The 20784-nt window shown below is 37.9% G+C and overlaps 1 protein-coding gene across 1 annotated transcript in view; it reads right to left on the bottom strand.

The window, feature by feature from the left end:
* LOC103477081 (gamma-aminobutyric acid receptor subunit pi) overlaps positions 1-5567 on the bottom strand; it is a 65674-nt gene extending 60107 nt beyond the window's left edge. The window contains exon 1 of the mRNA XM_008429973.3: positions 5052-5567. The gene's annotated coding sequence lies outside the window, so the exon portion shown is untranslated. The remainder of the gene's footprint in view (positions 1-5051) is intronic.
* Between the last annotated feature and the right edge of the window lie 15217 nt (positions 5568-20784).

The following is a 20784-nucleotide window of genomic DNA, read 5'->3' as shown; positions in this document are numbered from 1 at the left end:
AAACTTAAATGTATGGGCTACAATTCCATAAGGTTTTATTATTATTATTATTATTATTATTATTATTATTATTATTATTATTATTATTATTATTATTACAAACGACCAAATCACCTCCTCACTGTGCCGTCACTTCTCCAGAGTCCTGCTAACAACCTCATTATTTGACTCTGAAGGTTGCAGGACATCGGCTCAATAAAGCTGGACCTGAAGACCCTGATATAGAGGTTTATTTTTGTAGAAAAGTATGAAAATATCAGAGTGGTGTGAATATTTTTGCAAGGAGCTGCAGCTGTTTTGTTGGTAGGTAGAAGCATCCAATCAGCTCCACCTGACATCAATTTCTCCGGATAGCAGATAGGTTTGCTGTTCATCACTCTGCATGATTATTACTCTGAGCAACCTAAATACACTCAGTGCGGTGGGGATTGGCAGCCCTGGCAAACATGGCAGCAATGATGGAGGAGAGTGTGATTTAAAAAAAACAAAAAAGGTGGTTTTGATTGTAAACATGTAACTGTGATAAATTACTGACTGGTATAAATTTACAACCATTAAATCCAGAATTTAATGCTAAGACATGTATTCCCCAGAAAGACAGAATCTGTTAGGAAATAATTGTCTTACAACTTACTGGCAACTTTAATAACTCCCATTAAATAAATACAACTGATATCTGTCTATCATCTATACCTGCTTATTCTTAAGGGGGACATAGGGGTTTGGTACCAACGTCCAGAGGTCAACTGAAGGACATAACTGAGTCATTGATCTAAAATCTTATGCATTACTGCTTAAATTTAATAGTAAGCTATTGATCATTAACCTATAGCTCCATGTTTCCTTGTTGTATAGGAGTGAGGATTATTTCTGAGCCACTATTCAAAATGGAAAATACAGAAGAACATGTCCTTCAAAGAAAATAAATATTCTTCATAAAAGAAGAAAATAGCTGCTTACCTAAACTTACCCATATCTACAGTTAGATGAAACTGAAAGTGAACATGGAACGTCAACATTAGCGCCATCTTTTGACTCTGTTTGTGTACAAACTGTCTGTAAAGAATGATGCTGTGATGCAGCACACATTTCAGCTTTGACCTGACAATAAAGACGAAGGTTGGATGAGGACAAAAGGTTATCGCCTCCTACAGGGAGCAGGGTGCTGAGATATGAAACAAAGGACAAATCTCAAAGATAACAAAAGGTCATCCACAGGTCAGCTGGTTGTTTGGGAGGAATGAATTTTTTTTTTAACCCGTTTGTTAAACACATCTGGCGATCCAAGTGGAAATGTTTGTTTTTCAGATGAGACTAAAACTGAGCATTTCTGGAGGAAACGCTGCAGCTGTGTGTGACGTGATGGCAAGAAGTAATCTAAAGAAAAGTCCTAAAGACTGGAGGATCTAGAGAAAGATCCCTCTCACTCTGGAAACATTGAGATCATTTAGGATGAAAACTGGGTGCAGATTCATTGCTTCAGCCAAAAGGTGTTACACAACAGAGGACAATAAGAGTGGCAAAAATAATTTCATTAAACAGTTTTTCTAAATATGAAGTTGATTTTCACTTAGAGTTGGATTATGAATCTGCAAAACATGAATTGTTTAACACGTTTTTCAGAGGTGGCGCAGATATGTGTGGATAATGTGTCACATTTAAGAATTTCAGATTGTTGGTTTCTGGAGCGATTCAAAAGTTGTTTGAAATCCTACAGAAGCTGATTCACACTAACGTCTCCAACATCTGCACTTCTTCCCCTTTTTAGATGTCACAGTAGATAAATCTGACAAGAATAAGTTGTTTTTGAAATATAATCTATTACTATATACCATGGGATGTAAAAACATTGGCAAGCTATTTACTAGCTGCTCAGCTGACCATACATTTATATGGATTCATTTAAAGAAATATTGGCAAATGAAAACTGTTCCGTCTTACAGTCCACTAATAAAAGGTTGGGAGTCCTTCCAGATTTCACCCCTGGTCACAGTTTGCCACATTCTTACCAAAAGCATAAGATGCCGGGGGCAAACTGGGCAGAGTTGAGAGACAATGGAACAATGTGACAGCCAATGACGGGATGGTACCATAGGACTTCTGCCATCAGACCGCATTAATGAAGATGCATGACACTGTGCCAGTGAGTCAAAGCAAGGTCCCAGACCAGAGAGTGGCACAGATGCTGCCATGATGAAATAAGCCTGAACAGTTTGAATGTATCTGTTTTCTATATCTATTCAGTCCCTGTAACTCTGAGTCAAATAAGGATGGATTTAGTGAAACGTGATCAAACCCCTGCAGTTTTTGTGATAAAATAAACCATGAGAGACAATTTCAAACATCTCTTTCAGCACCAAACCAATCATAAAAAGGAGCCAAAAACTGGACACCTTCTCCAGTGTTTGGTGGTGTTGAGTTCAAATAATCAACTATAGAGAATCTGAGCCACATAAACAGAGTTATTCTATCCAATAGGGTTTTTGTCTGGTCTTTATTCCATTCTTTACTTTTTCCATTATTTATATAAGTTGAAGGTTGTAAAGAATCAAATGGTCACATTGGTATCAGTCAGGAGAAGAAAAAAATCCAGCAGTGCATATTTATTCCATGCCACTGTGAAAATAATCACTTGTGATTGGAAAAAATAGTAAAACTGGTGCATTACAAAACAGGATGTTTTCCAAACTTGATGAAAACCTAAAAGAATATCCATGAGTGACTGGATGTGTTCTGCATCCTTCTTTATTCTCCATCTGTCTGGACCAAAGATAAAAATCCAAATCCCATCTAAAATCTTCCAAAACCTTGATAGAAAATGTCTTATTGTCTGTTGAAACCAAACTTAAATGTATGGGCTACAATTCCATAAGGTTTTATTATTATTATTATTATTATTATTATTATTATTATTATTATTATTATTATTATTATTATTATCCATCCATCCATCCATTTTCTTGCACCCTTGTCCCTCAGTGGGGTCGGGAGGGTTGCTGGTGCCTATCTCCAGCTAACGTTCCGGGCGAGAGGCGGGGTCACCTGGACAGGTCGCCAGTCTGTCGCAAGGCACACAGAGACACACAGGACACACAACCATGCACACACACTCACACCTAGGGGCAATTTAGACAGACCAGTTAACCTGACAGTCATGTTTTTGGACTGTGGGAGGAAACCGAGTACCTGGAGAAAACCACGCATGCACAGGGAGAACATGCAAACTCCATGCAGAAGACCTGGGCCGGGAATCAAACCCAGAACCTTCTTGCTGTAAGGCAACAAGCTCTACCAACTGCGCCACTGTGCAGCCCTATTATTATTATTATTATTATTATTATTATTATTATTATTATTATTATTTTTATTATTATTATTATTTGCAGAAAGCAACACTGAGGCATGACTAAAAGAGTGAAAAGTGGTGATGGCAGCATTATGGTCTGGGTTGATTTTAAATAAATCTAGGGTTTTGGTTGATGTTATTAAAATTATGAATAGTAGCAACCAGTCAGTTTGAACACAAAACTTTCAGAGAGGTGAAGATGAATGTTTTTTTTATAATAGTGAATCTAAGCAAATTGGCAAAAATAATTTAATATTTGTACAGGTCTAGTCAAAGTCCATAAGTGCATCTGATGGAACTGGTGATAAGAAATTGCCTCACAATCTGAGGGATTTGGAAAACTTTTTCAATTTCTCATTTTGTGCCAACACTTCAGGTTCCCAGCATTAAATTAAAGAAGGGTGAATGCACATTCGTACAGAGACACTCTGAATCAGTAGGAAAGCATTCTTCCACCTAACTGTTTCAGTTCATTTCATACTTTCAGAGTATCAGAAGCCTTTTATTTTGTCCAGTTACGACGGGGTGGAAAACGCTCCCAGCTCTGGTGTTTTGATGATAACAGGGAGCCCTTTTCATTATCTCCTCAACTCTATTTCCGTAAATCTAATTCCCTCTTCCTCCTTTTCTAGTGATGGCTGACCTGCACTCTGAGAGACAGCTGGCAGTTCATGCCCAAAGACTGAGAAAGGAAAAAATGTTCTTCAATTAAGTGCGCCTCACAATCTGCACTTGTTCCACTGATTACAGACATTATCTCAGTGGTAAATATAGATTATGAAATTAGAGGGAAAACTCACCATAAGGCTTCATGGCGCATTAGCAACATTTTAATTACAGATTTCTATGGCAGTGGAAATCTTCCGTATCTGGGGGCATTTGACTTTTGACTCCATAGCTTAACTGTTTTTATTTGAAGCACAGCTGCTGGGTAAAATATGACCAAATGAGACATGAGCTTCGATATTCACTGTTTAATTCAAATGACTGGACTGGTTTTCTAAAATGCCCCCAGTACACACTGGAAAGCCCTGATAAATGTCTGGAGCCAGCTGCTGTAAATTCACAGCCGGACAGCATCATACCTTTAGGGTTCATTTAAAAAAGTCTGTCCTGATTTTAAGCTTTTAGTTATTTTTCTTGGGGGTGTTCTTCTATCTGCTCCCAAGCACAATTACGGACGAGAGTTTGCTTTCTGAGCATCACAGTTAGAATAGATGAATGCATTTTACAAGAACTGAGTTTTCATTTGAAATCCCTGAAGGAGCTGTCCTCAATTTACTATTTTAGGGTTTTCAGACAAGCAAAAAGCTTGTTAACCCTTTAACCTTCATCAACATAAATAATCAGGGTTTTACGCACAGGTGCAAGAGCTCGGGCATCAAGGATGTGCAGCGAATTGCATGCATGCAGAGATATTCACGTAATTATTGTTGCTACAGATATGGATTTATTTTCGTGTATTGATATTTTGGAGATTGCATAACTGAAAAAAAATTCGTTTCTGCACATCAAAGTTTATTTCATCAGCGCACTGTGGGCTCAGGACGCTCCTTTCAAAGATGCGCTGCGCTGGTAAGAGGCGCACCAAGACAATTAAACGTCTCCAAAAAATTAAGCAGCTGTAAATATAAAACTATATACCAATTATTAGATTTTTTTAACAAAAATCAACCAAACATAGTGAAAGTGGATCTGATTTTACCTGATCCGATCTATCGCCGCGATCATGTCACACACGCGTCCGTCAGCGCATCCTGGAAATTAGAGTCCTTCGATGAAAGAGTTCTCCCTCAATTCGCCGCTGCTGAAACCTCCACTTCCATACACCTATTGTATCTTTTTTCTAAGGTAGCACCTGCTGATCCGTGCAAACATATGCCTGCACAAACAGCTGGTTGTGCTCTGTCAGCAGATTCCCGTTAACCACCGTGGGCTGGACGCGCCGCTGCGCAATGACGCACGCCAAGCAGTCGAAGCTGATTTGGAGTCTCCAAATCCGCATGTGTTGAATTCCAGAAAACATGATGCTTTCGCCTTTTCTACGCCCTCCGATTACAGTATGGAAATGATGTTATGTCACCACTAAACCCCTGTCTTCTTTTGTTATTTCTCCTTCAAATGGACTATTGGTGACAAAAACCTTCCACAGCCAGTCACATATGTAAATCAAAGAGATCAGACCTGACATACAACACATGGTGAGCTGCGTGTTAACATCCCCTTTCTATTTTAGTCTGTGAAGAAATCAAGTGACAATAATCGTGTCAGTGCACGTTTAACGCTCCGCAGCACCTCTTAAAGCTCTTACTCTTTCTGTTCACCCTCACACAATGGCAGTTTGATTGCTGTAAAACTCCAGGAAGTACACTGAGGTTTTACATGTCAAGGTAGAGGATTTGTGATCTCAGAGAAGGACATTAACAGTTTTTCCTGTGTTGATGAGCCGTTAACATTCCCATCCTGGATGCCCAAAGGGGAGAGAGGAGCGGTCAGTCAGGCAGAAGCTGATCTTAGCTCCACATGTGGGTTTTAATTGTAGGACCTGGGTGTGTATGCAGAGCATAAGAATGCGCCTGTGGGTGGTTTTCCCTATGTTGGCAAACAGCCATTCACTCCAAGCATGGCTGGGCAAGATAGTGAGTTCTTTGAATCCATACATTTCTGTAGACTAACTGAAGAAGACAGATAAGCATCCAAAAGGAATGGCTCGGTTTGGACACGATTGAGCACATATGCAGATCACTGATGTGTGTGTAAATTTGATTTGCATTGAGAGGACGATGTTGAAAACGGGCATCAGTGGGAATCCTGGATAAGGGGCTGGTGGGGGAGGGCATTGTCGTCACGCAACATCCAAGACTCAAAGCCATGGCTGGAGGTCACAAGACACAGAGCCACAATGAAATCAGCACTTACTTCCAGACTGGTGCCAACAGTGCACTGCTATGACATTTGTTTGCCCCACATGCAAGGACATTTCATGACATGATGATTCAACTATGCAAACCATGCATGCATCCCCTATGTAACTGCTGTGACATTACTGAAGCTGTCTAAAACTTCTGCTCTGTAAAGAAATGCGCAGCTACTCATATTTGTACAGACATTTCAGTGCTGCCAGACGTTCAATCAGAATAAACTCAAAATGCCAGAATGTCAAGAGAAACATATTTTTGATTCAAATCACATGTTTACATTTCTTGACATTTCATAGAACTCCCTGCATAGTTTGTTCTTCCAGAAGCTTCTGCTTGATGTGTCCTGAAACCACCTTGTAGCTAATCGGAACACATTCTTAGTTTCTGCAGCTACCCATTCATTCCTAAGCTTTAACATCCCGGCTGATGCCTCGAGATGTTTCTTCAATATATTTTGGAGCAATAAATTCTGCTGCTTTTGTATCTTAAAGTACAACAATGGTCGCTGGTAAAACATCAGGTCTTTTTCATGAATTAATTTGCCAGCAGTAATGAACTCTGTAATGAACTGCAGCTTCAGCTTATGTAGAAGCTCTTGAGCCATTGTTGTGGAGTTCACACACACATTTGCACCAACAGCACTGATATCTGAGACATTTAACTTCTCTGCAATTATTTTTTTATACGTTTCTCATCTTTTTTCATTAAACTTTCAACATGATCCATGCTCCCACCTCCTGTCTCAAACTCACACTTCATGACAATTATAGCTGCATTTAAGCTGTATGGCAACTTCATGCATCTGGAAAGTAAACCCGAGGATGGATTAAAGTTGAAAAGGTCGAAGGCATGACTCAATGATCATGTTATTCACAAGCACAGTAATCTTAGTGTGAGTATACTTATGAGTTTGGAGAAAGTAATTTTGGATGTTGTTTTGATTTTTTTTTTCTCTAAAAAAACAAAACAAAAATGTTTTTGTTTTGTTCAGTCTGTTTTCTGAATGTTTTTTTTGTTAATTTTTGCAGTGGAATGATTAATGATTATCAATGTGAAAACAATCCAATATTTGATATTCTATTTAGTAAGATATTGACTATTTTGCTTTTTTTCTCGATTAAAGAATATGATGGAAAAACTGAACTCATTCCTCCTTGAGTGTCCGACATGGCAAAACATCCACATTGTCTAATGTCCATCTCTGATTGGCTAACTGGCTGTTGTGACGGCTCCTTCCCTGGAACTTATTGCCCCCAGTGGGCATCTTGTGCAAGGCACTAACACAGTGTCTTGCAAAAGTATTGCAAGCATCTAGAAAATCCATGAAACATTCTTTAACCATGATGGAATCATTCTTATCTGATAAGATATTGAAAAAGAACCAAATCCAGGAAACGGTTTTTCCCAACCAGTTAACAAGACGCCTCATCAGTTTGTTGTTTTTATCCGTGAAAGTGTTGCAATTCAGTTCCAGTAGTTAAAATTTACAACTCCATACTCTGAGAGGTTAATAGTTTTGTGGTGTGAAGCGCTTTGATTTACTGTGCCTTGTAGAAATCGTTAAACTTGTTCTGTGTTGCATTGTGGAATCACTAGGAAAGTTTTACGAGGGGAGCTGGTGCCTTAATGTCATGCATGTGCAGAGCAGGGAACAGGTGGGGACCTTAAGGGCTTCCAGCTCACAACCGTTTCCCTCTATTGACAGGCCTGCTCGCGATGCATTGCCCGCCTCATATCTCTTCCCGTCACGTCTGAATCCTGCAGGGGGATTCCACCTGAGCCCTCATTCATCTGCTGCTGCCGCCGCTGCTTTCAACAAAGCCGTTTGCGCTCAGGGTTAGATGACCGTGCAAAAGTTTTATGCATGATTTATCTGCGCTGAGTTCCACCCTTTTAGACGTGGGTCATCTGCAAAGGCCAGATTAAAAATTGTTCCCAGGAGCAGCACTTTCACACATTTGTCCAGTGATCTCAAGCTCTTAAAGGGTCATCTGTAATCCATTACTCACATCGTGTGGGAAACAAGTGACTGGACCAGCTGATCTGATGGAGATACTTAAAAAGGGTTAAAAACAATCCATTTTGAAATTCAGACTGGCTCAGCTGCTGTTCAGAACTTTGCCATTATTGTTTCTATTTGTCTAAAATGGAACCGCAGAGCTGCAGGTGAATATTCAGTGTCATTTGTTGTTGGAGATGAGGATAGCCATGCATTATGCAACACTGTGACAACTACAACCTATTCAAATAACTCATCAATTTATAAAAGAGGGTTTCAATCAGCTGCAAGGTGACCGTGTTCATCCCAACTAGGAGGCAAAGATGAAGAAATCCCTCATTCAGTCTGCGTGCTTCATGTAATCAACAATGGAGTTTTCTGTTCTGTGGGTATGAAGCAGAAGGCAACACAGGTCAACAGATTTCATTCTCATCCTGCGAAGAAGCAAAGATTTGGAGAGATAAACGAAAACATGTGTAACGATTGTGTTTCAAGGTTTCCTGCTGAAGGAACAATGTTGGGATTTTTAGCCCCTCGAATAAACAATGACTCTTTATTAATTATTGAACTGGCACTAACACAGTACCTTGCAAAAGTTTTGCAAGAATCTAGAAAATCCATGAAACATTCTTTTTGTTGTTTGCTTATTTTAAAACCGTCTCATATCCTGCAGTTTTTACACAAAGTAAGAATCCACAAAGGTTGAGAAAAATTTGCTAGTCTTGGAAATAAAACATGTTGACTGCTGCATGATTAACAGGACTGAAGCATTTTCATGTCGTCCATGATTTGATGCCGCAGAGCGCCAGTGGGTCCTCTCATTACAGTGGGTGTATCATTAACTGGGATGATAAGCGTGGACTCTATTCATTTGGGAGGACGGTTCTTCATCCTTTGTTTTATCTCCATACTGCCACTTCTATTGGCACCACTGGTAATGATGTGTGAAAAGTCTTAAAATGAATTCATCGTTTATACTAAGAGCAGGATCTCACACTAAAACATTCGGAAAAATGTAACCTTTATTTAAGAACGTTTATTGGGTGGGGAAAAATATGAAAGCTTAAGAAATAATTGTTTTTAACAAAATTAATGTTCAGCTAGTGATGCATGAAAACTTCCCTGGCACTGATCATGCAGCCTGAGCAGCTGGCATGCTACAATGCTGATTGATTGATGTTGTAGAGGACTTTTATCTTTGTTCACTGAAGTAACAGGCCTAGCTGCAAAAATATTTGGTATAAATAAGGTTTTTGAACCAAATGACATTGTAATTTTTCCTTCATCTTTTTAAGTTGATCAGAGTTTCTTGGAATGTTTAATTAGTAATCCATGACTTTCTGTCCCTCCAGCTGTAAATATGTTGTGACACACAACCCCAGTTCCCTCAGCCTCTTGCCACCAGGCTGAATGAGGACCCATATTTTCCACCATCACATACAGGAACCAGGCGGATAGAGGAGGTAAAAAATCTCTCGGATTCACAAGCTGCGTTTCCAGTGAGCATTTGATCCTGCAATTTGACATTTCGAAAATTAATTTGTTTAATGAAACCACCAATCAATAAAGGTTTTGGCGCGAGGATGAGCGAGTTATTTCAAAAAGCTGCAAAAGAATTTTTTTTTTTCACATCCCACGAGTCACGTGATGTTGCTACTGGCAAAAACCTTGAAGAACAACATCACAGTTAGTAGCTGGAGGATATTATTTATTTACTCTTTTTTTTTAGTTGGAGGGTCACGGCACATCTTACCTCCTAAACAAACTTATTCACGTGATTTTTATTGTATATCTTATTTAATGAAAACACAATATCCAATTTCTTTGTGGGAATAATAATGCATTTTTGAATTGGATTTGAAGGATTGTACATAATGGTGTTCATTAGAGAACAGATGCTTCTTAGTTTACCCCCAGTGACACCATGTGACTTTTGCCAGCTTGAAAATGCCAACTTGTTGCAAATATATGTGTTAAACTAGACTAGATGGAGGCAACAGTTTTAAATATGGAAACCAGGCAAAGTGTCCAAGACTCAACTATTTTTTTTGTTTTTTAACAAAGACTGAAACTTGATACGTCCTGGCAGAGTAATGGAGGAAGAAGTTGTTGAACATGTCCTCCACAAAAAAGTGCGTTTAATTTTTTCATTCAAGCTCTTTCATCCTCATTAGGCAGCAGCTTCTGAGGAAACCTTTATCAAAGCGTTGTTGTGTCTGACTCCACACAAGCTGCAGAAAACCCTCATTAGACAGACGCTGCTGCCAGAGGGGACCGTGGTATCTGGGGTAAAGTGTCAGTGGCTTGTTTGCAACCCATTCATGGGAACAGATGTCAAGAGGAGGCAGTGAGATTACCTTGTCATTCCATGGGAGGTTTCTTCCATCCTTTTTGTACATATTGAACCTTTTTATGAGAGATATTGCTGCAAACACAGAGGTAGCCATGTAATATGTCTCAAAAGTGCCTTTTTCAGTTATTGCTTCAGTCATATTTTCTATGTGGCATTCTAGGTCATTAGCAGAGAGTTGAGGAGAAAAAGAAGGTGTCAGATTGGTTGGAAGTTGTGTTTTCCTGTTTGTGTTGGTTGTTTTGCTGAGCTGGGTCATTAAAACTAAGTGTGAGAAGTTTTTTACTGGACCTTATTTATCGGGGATTAACTGCTCGTCTTAGCAGAAGTTGCTCAAAGACAAAATCCATTTTAATTGTTGGAGGAAATAGCAGTGCACCATGTACTGTATAATTGGTTCCCTCATCACATTTTCCTGTTTTCTTCCCCCTCCTCCTTTTCCTTTCCTCCCTTCCTGTCACATCCTTCATCGCTCGCTCCGCTTTGTAAATATTTCCACAGTTGATCCCTGGCTTGTTCATCCCTGAGCTCTGTCTTCGTCCGCTCCCACTTTGTTTAATCATGTAGTTACGCACATACACACCGAAAGCTTTGGCATTATTAAGGCTATTCAGGGATCAAGTAAAGGGATTTCTAAGAAAAAGAAACGGCACATTTTCTTCTATCTTCCAAGAAAAGATTTGTGTATCATAAGACACCTTGAAGCGTCGAGAATAAAACTTATATCTGTCTGAAGATTTTAATAAAAAGTTTGTGCAAAAGAAAAGCAATCAGAAATAGAGTAGGGTTATTTATAATGATTCTTTTACTTTCAGGAAGTATTAAAACATTGACATGTGAGTCATTTGATCAACTTAAGATGCTGATTCTTTTCATTTTTGTTCTCCTATAAAACTCTTTAATAACCTTAAAGTGCTTCCATGAAGTCACATAAATACTGAAGGAAATGTAATTCTCATTATCTCCAAGCTTTAAAGACATTCTACTCTTTATATTTAACTATAGCATCCTCAGATAACACAACCAGTTTTCTGTCTAATTGTGTTCCAGATTCTGGATATGCACTTCCATGCAGTAAGTCTTTCGGTATTCCAGTTTTTTTTATAATTGTTAATTTTAACATTAACAAGACTTTAACACATTGTCCCAAAGAGTTTGGGGAGATTTTAACCAGAACTGAACGTTTTCTTTGTAACTCTGCTCAATTCTTGTCTTGTCATCAGTACTGATGAAACATCCAGATTTTGTAAAATCCTTTTTGTAAATCATCCAGAGAACAAGAATGACTTCAGTTCTGATAATTAATGGCAGGAATAAACTGAATTGTCATGTTGATGTCCCTCCAATAGGAATATAAAAGGTAAGAGTTTAAAAATGACTTTGCAGTTAATACGGAGATTATATAAGAAAGTAAAATTGAAGCTAAATTGGTTTGTTCATGGCTGAAAGGTGTCATGCTTTGTTCCTCGAATGGGTTCCTGACATTTAAAGACTTTTATCACGCAGTTTGTGCAACCTCTTAAAATTACTCATTCATTTCCTGTCACCATCACAAAGACAGAAAGAAAATCAAACTGTTTACAGGAACATTAGCGAATGCGCTTGTTTTGTTTGACAAACACGGCAGTTAAATACAATAATCCACTGAGACAAATGTACATTTTGATGTTTTGGTTTTTGCTAAAAAAAATAAATAATCTGTTTTGTTTCCATGGCAACATTCTGAATATTCTGTGCCCCAATGTCTACGGGGATATCAGTGGAGAGAGAACGGAGGTGTTCTACAACAACACAACCCAGCTCAAATGCTGAACACGCAGGAGGAGCTGCACAAAAATATTCTCTACACTGGTGGCGTGAAGAACTGAGGCTTCAGGCTGCAGAACTGCCAGATCCACAAGATCATTTCTATTCAGTGTATCTAGACTGTTGTTTGGACAGCATTTTGCATTTGAGCAGCTTTTGGCACATTTATTGCATTTAGCTGTCAGAGCAGAACGTCCTGGAACTTATTTACTTCTTTCTGTCGGCAGTTTGTCATGAACTCTTCGTCTCCCTGAATGCTTTTTGGGTTAGAGAGAATTAAACTGTCCTGGTCACTCAACTCAATTTATAGAAACGTTACACAGAGAGAATTGTATTCCTAAATATAGAAATGAGTCACCACATTCTGCATTTGTTAAAAAGTTGACTATTTAGAAGCAGAAAAAAATAAACATTTAAACCCAAAAGGCATGTAAATAACACTATTCTTGGAGACAGAGCTTTGCAGCAGAACTGAATGCACAAACTGAAAGAAACTCAGTGAATATTGTATCTATCTCACTCAGAGCTGGCACAGAAAAGTTTGCTGCGTTAATAATCTCTTGGGACAAAGACAACTTAAAAAAAAAAAGACTTCTGGTGCATAAAGAAGTTTTCGTTGCTTCTGCTTTCTGTGAGAATGGGAGCAGCTGATACAAAGAGTGAGATAGTACCAAGAGACGAGCTCAACCAGCAGCACTCAGTTAAAGGGTCAAACACAAAGGGCATCTGACAGCGTAGGCAGCTGGGAGTGTGTTGAAAACTAAGGAAGGAGAGATCAGATGAGGCCCAGATAACAATAACCAGCTCCACAGTGATTTGCATGGGGAGTAGAATAAAGAATCTGCTGGCTTTTAAAAATTGATGTTAAAAATGTAGATACTGTGATCTTGGACAGTCGAATTGTTGCAAACATTTTTGAGGCAAAACGGAAAAGTTCCAGCTTGATTGTTCTTCCTTTTGCTTTTTCTTTCTTTAAATGTCAATAACATTAACTTATTTATTTTATGAATCTGCTTTAACAAGTTTCTTAAGTTCCAATTCTGCTGCAATGCTGGTTGAATCCAACTTTGCTGGTCTCATTTAGTGTTAAGTTATGCAGATTAGTTTTATTAGTTGGGACCTTAGTTTTAGTTTTTAACAATATCTATGTATCCTCCCATATGCTCAGTACTTAATACTTTTTCTTTATGTGCAATTACTGCAAAGATACATACACAGTTACAATGGGATGCGTATTTGACAGTCCAGGGTTTATTTTAATCTAGATTAGAACATTGAAACTCTCCTTAAAAGTTTACGTTTGAGGATCTTTGGTAAAATAAATAAATAAATAAATAAATAAATAAATAAATAAATAAATAAATAAATAAATTATAAGTTTCTTGAATTTAGCAGAGCAAAGACAGGCGGCATTTGCATGAAGTGGATGTTCCTCTTTCACTGATGGTTTAAAACCTTGGAGTTTCAACCCGTATGAAGCCAAAACCAAATAAAAAACCTTTTTTACCTCATTTTATAACTGGTTCATTCTAGTTGTCTTGTTACCAGGACTATTCACTTTATAGTATAAAATCTCTTTTGTTTGGATTAAGGAAAATAGATTTATATTAGATTTAGGTATTCAGAAAATTGTATGGGAATTATCCCAGACTTTTACTTTAGTTTTTGTTAGTGTGTCTTTCTACATAATGTCAAATAAATAATTACATGATTGGAAATTTCTATATATAATATGTATCTATAGATAGATAGTGTTAAACAGGTTAAACTGAATTCAGGAATATCATATTTCAATTTGAACTCCCCAATAGTAAAGCTCATATTAATATAATAGAGCAAAGCAAAGTGTAGCTTTAAATTAAAATCAGATCAACTTTAGTTTAACTGTTTAATCAACTTAATTTAAAAATCTCATGTAAAATGACAGGGATGACCAAAGTAATGTATAGTATAGAGAGATAACCATTTACACTGCAAAAATTTAGTTTTGGAGGCAAAAATCAGCCTGATTTCTCTGAGTAGTTTAACCAATATGAAGGCAAAGTTGTTTTAAATGTAACCATAAGTGGCTGTCTATCAGTATCAGAGCCACAATGGACAGTTGAGCTGTTTTCCTTACAAATCAATAAAGCATTTTACTAGAAATGGAATTACGTAACTTTGGTCTAATGAACAAGTAATTTGGCGTTGACCGATGGATGATGGATGATGCTGCAGTAAAACGGGATTTATTTTACTGCCTCTCCTCTGTCTGCCTCATCGGTGTTGTGGGACTTTGTGCTCCACATTCTTTAAGAGCCGTAATTAGGACACTGTTTTGCATAAAGTGTCACCATGAGGGAGAATCTATGACACCGTTTCTGTCTCTTTACTGTCAGCATGAACACATCACGAGGCAAAGAGAAAGCCAAGAACACAAACATAGATCAGTGCTGCAGACAAGCATTCACATGCAATTAAAGTCATACAGTGTGTGTAGCATGGATATATGTCTGTAAATACAGAGTGGCACTGCATCTCAAATATCTTCTACTTACTTTAGCCTCTATGATTAAAATATGGACATCTTCTACATGTGTAACCAGTGACTTGGGTTTGCAAATAAACAACTTCCATCCCTGAGACACACTGACTAAACTTCCTCTGCTGAAAGGAAAACTACCCTTTGTGTTTCTCCACAAGGTATTAAGAGCAACTAAAACTGTTCAAAGAACCCCAAAATAGTTTGTAATGAGATATAAATATGCTCAAAGTCATCAACAAATAAGTTTTGTGGTGTTGCACGGATTTAATACCAAGGTCTCTGAGTGTGACTTGCCTCCTTTATTCAGCCAGGAAATGATGAGACACATTCAGGGACATGTTCCCGCAAAAGCAATCGCATACGTGTCGGAGAAGTATGATTAATTACACACACAGCAGCGAGATGAGGGAGAGAGAGTCTTTGTCAAGGATATCTTTGAAGTGGATTTAATTACAGCACACATACCAGAAGAATCAATACGCTCTTAATCAGCTCCTGAAACAATAAAATCATACATTTTGTCACCAAATTAGAAGTCAACACCACACTGGTGTCCAATTATATGACTAATGATTCATGACAAGCAAAATGAAAAGACTTGGGGGTTTTTTAGCAAACAGTTGCTGTCCTGTAAATCAGGGGTTTCCAACCCTGGTCATCAGGGGCAGCTGCCCTGCATGTTTTAGGTGCTTCCCTGCTTCTAACTGGAAAGATTTGTAAAAAAACAACAAAAAAAACTGAAAATACATAAATGAGTCATGACTTTCTATAATCAGAGTGCTGAATGACAGTTTTTGATTATCAGTGGTTTTACTGTGCCTTGCAAAAGTATTAGGTCTTTTCAGAACGTACTGCTGAAAAATGTAGTATACCTCATCCTGATTTTATGAGATATATCAACAACGCTTCTGTAGTGAAAATGAAGTGAGATACTCAAAATGCTTTAAAAAACTGAAAGAAGTGAAGAGAAAGTGAAATATGTGCTCCTGATTAAATATCTGTGCACTCTGAATAATTGGTTGTCTAACATGTATTTCGCTCCTTGACAAACGCTACTAATCTCTGATTGTACTGTGGAACAAAAATTGATTGTTGAATATTTGGAAAGCTTAATTAAAGTAAATTCATGGAGTTATTCAGCAATTCTCCAAATCCTTTTTGCAACCTTAAGTAACACTGCTTGATTTTTGCTTATCTTATGTTGTGCTAGACTCCTGCTGTCATGTTTACAACAGCTGTGTGATCTTTTCGTCTTCTTGATCTTTCCCCTTTTTCATTCACATCTTGCTACTTATCCTCTCCTGGGTGTGCGTGCGTGTATGTGTGTGTGTGTGGGGGGGGGGGGGTGCTTTCTTCTGGTGTGGCACCCTGACTCCCTGGTGGCTTTCATGCACAGCTGTTATCCATCATCTCATCACCATGCGGTACTTTCTTCAGGCTTCTTTCTCTCCCCGTCTTGCCAGGTGTCCATGTTATGTCCGACTGGCAACACTCAAACATTGACCTCAGCTTTAGGATAAGAATGTTGAACTTTTTTTCTGTTTCAGTCTTTTAACTTTAGGTTTTCTGTGCCTCAGGGCTTTTTTACTGCTGTGATACTTTATATTGTTCGTTCTGACTGTTCCAATCCTGATTGCTCATTGTTCAGATCACATTGGCTTCAGTCGCCACCCCTCTTCATAATCCTTCTGATAAACCCACCTAAACCTTTGTTCTTAGTACTTGTTTTTACTGGAAGTGTATAATTAGTAGTGCTAATTATACCTACTTGTAAGGTTTACAAGTAGGAATTTAAGTCGGTAAATTCCTTTTTTTTTCTTTAAATTAGTGTCAGCCTTTAATATGGACAACACTCTAAATTTGAGTTGTTGGCTTAAATTGACTTAAATTGGCTTGTTTGTGTTAACAAGCAATAGAGCAGCTGCACCTGAGAAGTGACATATGTGATCAAAGGACCCAAAACCCATAAACAGTTAAGTTTTCAGTTGCTTGTTTGTGTGAAGAATTAAAAAACTCTATGCATATGAATCCAACTGCGCTGTGTTGATTCTTTGTAGAATAACATTTGGTATTTAAAGTGCTGGGTATTTAGGAGTATGCCTCGAACAACTTCGTACATCCGGAGAGGGATAATATCTCCATTTGTCTTTGTAAAATAGAAACTGATTGAACTACATATGTGTTGGTATTAGAGCAGAAAAGGCTGAACCGCACCTTTCTGAATTTTATTTGTTAAAAAAAGATAAATCTAATCTACAATTTATGCACCACTTTGAGTAGATCGAATAGAAATGCCTTCAAATCTGTGGACTTGTAATTCTTATTATACTGTATAGCATATAAATGGTGAATGACCATGAAAGCTTCCCTGTTTAACTCCCTCCAGTACAAAAAAAGACCATGGACATCACTGATTATACTTTGAATCAATCAATTAAGTTTTAAAATTCTGACACAGCTGTCTGACCGCACTTTCACACAAGACATGTTTGCTTCTATCAGCTGTAAAAATTCCCGAGATAATGGATGATTTTGTATGCGATACTTACAGCTTCAGAAACCTTCTTAATGAGGGAGGAACAGGGGAGAAACTCTGGGGGATATTTTAAAAAAATGAACTTTCTCTGACCTCTAATATACTTTGCACCTTCAGCATATTTGAATAACTGCATGTCCTTCTCACATAGCATCTTAATCAGTAGGATTAGAGCAAACAAGCAGAAAGGCAGATTTACAGAACTGATTATGTTAGCATAACATTTCATTTCCCAAAAGAAATGTTTTCTGTGTTTTACTTTCAACCTGACCAACTCATTTTTTTTTTCTCATACTGCGATTAAAACCATAGCGGTTCAGAATCATGAACAAGAATTAAGAGAAACTTCTGGAAGTGACAGATTTGTTCAGGAACGGATGTGACTGTACAAAGCTTTGTTAATTATAACCCTGTTGATGTGAGCAACAATCACACATTACTCATCTCCATCAGCGTGAGGCCACAATCCAAAAAAAAGGCACAAACAGGATTGGCCAACCCCACCTGTCATCTGTTATAATTACTCTGATTCATGAGCACAGCCAGTTTATCAAAAACAATCTACCAGGAAATGCTGACATTAGTGTGGACAAACAAACAAAGTAGATTATTTGTTGTTGATTAGATGTGGTTAAAAACACCAGCATCACTTGTTTTTGTTGTACAAATATAGCCGGTCAGAAGCGTGAAGGTGACCTTGCTCGTTACATTTCATAATTGGTTTTTGGTGTTGATCAAGCATGCTGCTTATAAAACAAACTCCTTTTTTACAGATCAGAAGCACATTAAAGCACAAAGTCCACTGATTCTCAGTGGCGGTGACATTTTTCTTCCTGTGCATCCTGGTCCATTGCAAATGTTGGCTGGAATAGTGGAGAATTTGGACTACCTCCAAATTCTCCAATTTCACCTCAAATTAACAGCTAGATGTTTGAAACTTGGGCACAGTTGGCTTTTCCAACGGGATAATGATCACAATCATATTAAAACTACTGTTGGAAAGGATAAAACAGGCTAATATTAAGTTCCAGGAATGACCTTCTGAAAACCCAGACATTAAAACTATGGCTGATAAGGGACTGTGCATAAAAGCCACAGTGAGATGAATCTATTAAATGCAGGAAGTTGTAATGTTCAGGCTGATTGCTACCGTGGTCTGACACTTCACAGCATCACCTTAAGTCTTTCAGAAATACTTCTTGACAAATTAGTTAGTTGAATCTTAATCTCACCACGATGAATGTATTCACACAGTTTCCAAAAGAATCAGGAGAGAATTTTGCATTCTCACAGTTTTCACATTGTAACGCTCCATAGATGTTCAAACTCACTAAAGTCTCATCATGTATTGCTATGAATTTCGTCCTCTCATCTGTTGTGTTTATTTCAGGCCCACTTCACATTTTTCCTTAGTGGTAACACTTTTTTATGCACATAAAAAAGTTAATTTTTTTACTTTTCAAACCTGGTTCCTAGTTGTTTAGCTTGGTCTGTAGATGTTACAGTCAAAGTGACTGGGTTTACTCCTTTGGAGAAGATACAAAAAAAAAAAAAAGCTTTCACGCAAGATATAACAAAACATTTTCATATCTTTATTTTTTTTACTTAAATGGTTCAATAAATATGCAGGAAACAAATATGTATGTGTGCTGGCACTAAATGCCCAAATTAATCAAGCCTTAAATACAAGCCACCTGGAAAAGAAATGCAATTTTATCTACCTAGATAAAATTGTATATGGATTAAAACGTCTACCCTTTGGAAAATTTACTTTGACCTCTATCATGTTCATTTATTCATAATTTTTCCTAAAGTGCCATAAACTGAAGCCAGACTTTTACTGAATATGGTTTGTAAAGAATGTTTCGGTACTTTTAGCAGCGTGGTCAGGTGCTGGTGTCAAATAAAATCAGCACCTTTGTCAGCAGAAGAAAGTCTGATAAAACATTGCAGTAGATAACATGACTCATCAAATCCTCGCTGACTGTGTACAGAGGGCTGTTGTTTTTTCGGTTGAATTTTTCTACACGTTTCGTTTTCTTACCACTCAATGTTCCGATAACCCACTTGGATATCTGTGAACAGCCAGCATGTGTTGCAATAATCTTTCACTCCTTTTGGAATCTATAACAATCCTTAATGCTAATTACTTTTTGTGTGTAATAGAAATCTCACTTTCTCCAAAAAAACAAAAGAAATGCTTTATCATTCTATGTAGATAACAAATCAGTTTATTATACAAGTTTCCTTTTTGAATTGCTGATGAGTAATTTTTATAATTTTCTAATTACCTCAGATGTACCTTTAAAAATCAGGTAAAACCACTGACAGCATCTTTAAAAGATGGAATTAGCAGGTTTCAAACAAAATCAAATGAGCACATAATTCAATATTTAACTCTGAATCAGAGAAGGCTGTCGGGAGTTAGTATCGCTTACAGCAAATAAATTCAATGAGAATTTATTTGCACTGCTCTTATCTTCAGCTGTCCTAATCAGTTATCTCCCAAAGTCGCGAGCCTGGAGCTGAGAGATAAAATCTTCTCTTTCTGTATTGCAGTTTATCAAGTTCCACGGCTTGAAATATCTAAAGTTTACGAGGTCTTGTAACTGGATATAAACATATGGTTTATCACTTCACTGCAATATGGCGCGCATGACTCTCTGTCTTAGAGCTTGGATCAAGTGTAAAATTTATTGCCTTGCATTGCTCATCTATCATGCATGCACCATCTGCCTGGGGATTCATTGCACTTCTTTCCCTCCCGTTCTCAAATCTATTGTCTCTTCCTTTCCCGTCGTCTGTCTCCCTCTCACCGAGATGCTGTCGTTTTGTTATCAGCATTCTGGCAATGATCAGGTGTCAGGGCTGTAAACCATGTCAGATTAGCAAGTCTGCCATATTATCCAGAAACGTGTGGGAGACTACAAAGCCCTGTCAAGTGCCAGGGAGGTGCAGTGTGTAATCTCTCTGAACAAACTCTGCCTCAGGACACAGCAGCTGTTTTTTTTTTGTTTTTGTTCTGTGTAATGCTGCAAAAAAGGGAAAAACTACAGTGAGATTTGGCTGCCGTTGTTTTAAACAGGACCATATACTGCAGTGAGGGAGAGAGAGAGGACAAATTTAGATTTGTCTACCGTGTTGCATAATGATTTTTTTCCTTCTTCTTTGCCTCAGTCAGACGTAGGCAAATTATCGACGCTAATCGGTTATCCCACACTGAAGATGATTTCCTCACAGTGTTTTTCAAGTTAACACGCATCCCTCTGGCTGGGACTTCATTTCCAGAGGGATTTCTGCAC

The sequence above is a fragment of the Poecilia reticulata genome, chromosome 15, assembly GCF_904066995.2.
Source record: "Poecilia reticulata chromosome 15, P_reticulata-male-v2, whole genome shotgun sequence".
NCBI classification, from domain to species: Eukaryota; Metazoa; Chordata; class Actinopteri; order Cyprinodontiformes; family Poeciliidae; genus Poecilia; species Poecilia reticulata.
The sequence above is the reverse complement of the archived record's forward strand: the minus strand, read 5'-3'. Positions and strand labels throughout refer to the sequence as shown.